General features: G+C 37.0%; 1 protein-coding gene and 1 long non-coding RNA gene across 3 annotated transcripts in view; one reads left to right on the top strand and one right to left on the bottom strand.

Annotated features, from left to right (window-relative positions):
* zmp:0000000660 (arf-GAP with Rho-GAP domain, ANK repeat and PH domain-containing protein 2) overlaps positions 1–1,182 on the bottom strand; it is a 163,973-nt gene extending 162,791 nt beyond the window's left edge. For both annotated transcript variants that reach the window (XM_024287902.2, XM_036216728.1), the window contains exon 1: positions 647–1,182. The gene's annotated coding sequence lies outside the window, so the exon portion shown is untranslated. The remainder of the gene's footprint in view (positions 1–646) is intronic.
* On the top strand, positions 771–2,774 carry LOC118600063. The gene is made up of 2 exons (XR_004949644.1): positions 771–887; positions 2,644–2,774. It is a non-coding gene; the product is annotated as an uncharacterized LOC118600063 (long non-coding RNA).
* Positions 2,775–3,429: the final 655 nt, after the last annotated feature.

Here is a 3,429-nt window from a genome sequence, read left to right as displayed (position 1 = left end):
GACCAAGCCAGGACACACAGATCAATAGGGAGGATGCTGCAGCTCTGTATCACATGCATGACAGCTGTTTCTGCTGCATATAGGTGAGGATGCACAGCAGCAGGAGTGAGTCACAGCACGCACGCCTGTGCCTGCACATAAAAAAAACTCCCTCATAGTTGTGAGCATCTCCCTGAACAAAGTCCAGACTCCTCTTCTTCCTGGTTTGAGGACTCCGAATCTGCAGCTTTTATTTTGAAAAGCACATCAAACTTAGGTGCGTTTTTAGACTTGTATTCTCACTCGTGCAGAACATTATACATATTATTAATATTTCACAACACGTTCATCCATTTACACACTAGTATGGCATCCCAATAGCAGGTCTTTACGTGGATTTACGTCTCGTGGAGCACTTTATCAAGTTTTCCCCATAAATAAAACACTATAACCCGCCTCCTATAGTAAATAAATAATAAAATAAAATTACATTAATAATAATAGGTCGGTATGAGTCTGTTGGCGTCGTGTAAAAGTACACCCACATACTTCAAAGCTGACAGGCGCGAGCGTTCGCTCTAATAATTAGCTATACTTCAGGAAACGCACGTGCTCACTCAAAACGCTGCTCCCTTTAGCTAAACCAAAACAGCACCGACGCGCTTACCTGAAAGTTTTTTAAATATCCGTTAGAGTTCAAACTCCGCTTTGAGAGACTTCACTCGAACTCTCGCCTCCACGCCCACACGGACAGGACAGCAGCCGCGTGAAAGTTCCGCTTGTGACGTTGGCGTAAAAAGAAAGGCTGCAGTTTTTCTTCAACGGGGCAAGTCGCCTTCTCCTGGATGAACCAGGCACGCGCCGCGCTGACAGAGCGCCGCGCGCGCCTGGAATTCGCGGCGTTCACGGTGGGTAGCAAGTCTCAGCTTGATGCCTGTGAGCCACGCGGGTAGGAATGCAGCTAGAGGGGCAAATTCCCGACACGCTTTTATTACTTTGAATGCCTCTTTTCACGCATTTACTAATATATTATCATTATTGATATTAATCAAATAAATATTAATACATGGACATCCCTCCTCCCAAATATGTAGTTTAAGCTTTCAAATAATAACTCCACATAAAAACATTTTTTAATTATTTATTTTTATTTTTTACATATATAGTCATAAAATAAGCACTTTTTATAATAAATATACATTTCCCTTCAACAAAAAAAATGTTTTTAACATGTATTTATGGTATTTTTCTCATAATGGAAGACATATTTTAAGAAAATTAAGGTTTAAGTTCAATTTCTGATTATTTCTTTATTCAAATCCCTGCAAATCAGTTTGGAAAAGAGTGTATTTGTGACATTGATTTAAGGCGGGGTTGCTTCGGCCCGCCCACAATGCAGAGGTGAATTTCTTAAGAGCTCCTGCCGCTCTGCAGAAACTATGTCTTAAAAAAAACATTTTTGATTAAAATATTATTCATAAGAAAAAATTAACAGGAAACACTTCCAAAAAGATGACAAGAGTGGGTCTTCAAAGGTGCAATGACACTATGTCATTTCAAAACTCTATCCATAGGGGGCGGAAGAGGGAAAAATGTGGTTGTAAAAGCCAAGAACTCCCCCAAAATCATGAGAGTTGAAAATACGGGTTGTACCACTCACTGTAAAAAGTCTCAAATGTCAAAGTGTCAAATGTTGCAGTTCCTCAACAGGCCACTGGGGGTTGGTTTCTAAATTGAACAAATCCCTCAGATGCTCATGTTGAAGTCTGATTTTACACCACAAACAGAATTGTGGGTACAGTCTGGTGTCAGAAAATATTTGTATATCGTTATTTTGACTTGTTATAGATTCATGATTATGTGATTAGGAGGTGGGTGGAGCCACTGGTGGACTCAACAATACTCTCTGATCTGGGCACACTCCTGTTAGTGTGTCTGTCCGACTTCAACCTTTCAAAACCCTAAAAGTACTTTCAACGAATGTTCATCTAGAGTAGATCCTCTTTTGAACTGAAGCTAGTGTTTTTTTAATTATGGCTACACAATTTTTAGCCAAGATAAGAAAAAACAATCTGTCCTTTTTTTTAGAACATAGTTTCTGTAGAGCGGAAAGTGTACAGCACTAGTGTACAGGGTACAGCAAAAGTATCAAGCAATTTTGGAACTAGCCAGCGGTAAAGTTTTTTCCGACTGCTCTTGATTCACATCACTAAACACTTTGTAGGAACCTACGAAAAAATTCATGTAATATTTTATTAACATTTATTTTAAGGGATTTGTTTTGTAAAGTTGTTTTTTTTTCATGGCTTAGGATATTCTTCCCTTAAGTTTTATTGTTCTTTTTGTTCTAAAAGGATGTAAACAGCTAAAATACTTAAAATTTGGTTTAAAAATTGCATTAAAAGTCATATTGTTTGGTGTAACACAAAACTAAATCAAGTTATTTCTAGATTTTTCATTGGACTCCTCCCAAAAGAGACACCAATGGTTAAATTAAGCACTTGAAACTATATCATTTATATTATACTATTTAAATGGTAAATTTTATACTTAAGGTTGAGTATGTGTCTTTTTTTCAAATCAATACATTTTTAGAATAAAGTAAATTAATTATCTTAATTTTTTTTGCTTTATTTGGTGGGTGCGGTGTTAATCAAATACCAGAGGATGGCGTCAAAGATCTGCAGTTTTGGAGCCTTTTATTGAAGTAAATGCAGGAGGAACTTGGAAAAACCAGATGTTAACATTATCAGCTCTTTTTGTTCACATAGTATAATAAAACATTAAAAATATGATTATCCTAATCCTTCTTTTTTTGTCTCTTCTGCTTCTGTGGCCATAAACATGCACAAATTCATTGGTGTGACTCTGTAACTGTGATTCCTGCCTCTTAGTGAAGTCGTTCTACAAATATAATTTTGAAAACAGACAGAGACAGTTCGCTGAAAAAGGAAGAGAGAATCCAAGAACTGGAAGTCCAATTTCAGAACCTACTGTTTGTCATGTCGACAAAAAAGAAAAAAAAAGTGACAGCAAATGTTTTTTTTTAGACAGAATCTCAAATCAATTGATCCTTCATTTGAAAAAGTAATCTAAAAAAATAAAATAATCTGTTTCACAGAAAGGTTGAAACTTGAGATGTTATATTTCTAGAGAAATATCACAATATAATCAAAGCCAGTTAAAGAATAGAGGAGATTGAAGATGAGTTCTTTCTGTGTGGAGTTTGCATGTTCTCGTCAAGCTTGAGTGGGTTTTTTCTGACTTCCTCCCACAGTCTAAAAACAGACTTCTTAGTTAAACTGTAAGTATGTGTGGTTTTGTGGTTTCACGTAGGCCGGCAAACCGTCCAGGTTTTACCTCACCTTTCCCCGATGACGGCCGGGATTTGAACCAGCAAAGGTATCAAGCAGGTTTAAAAAATGGATAGAGTAGTCGATATCTTGCTTC

The sequence above is a fragment of the Oryzias melastigma genome, linkage group LG18 (assembly GCF_002922805.2).
Source record: "Oryzias melastigma strain HK-1 linkage group LG18, ASM292280v2, whole genome shotgun sequence".
In the NCBI taxonomy this organism is placed as follows: Eukaryota; Metazoa; Chordata; class Actinopteri; order Beloniformes; family Adrianichthyidae; genus Oryzias; species Oryzias melastigma.
This window is presented reverse-complemented; position numbering and strand designations above follow the sequence as displayed.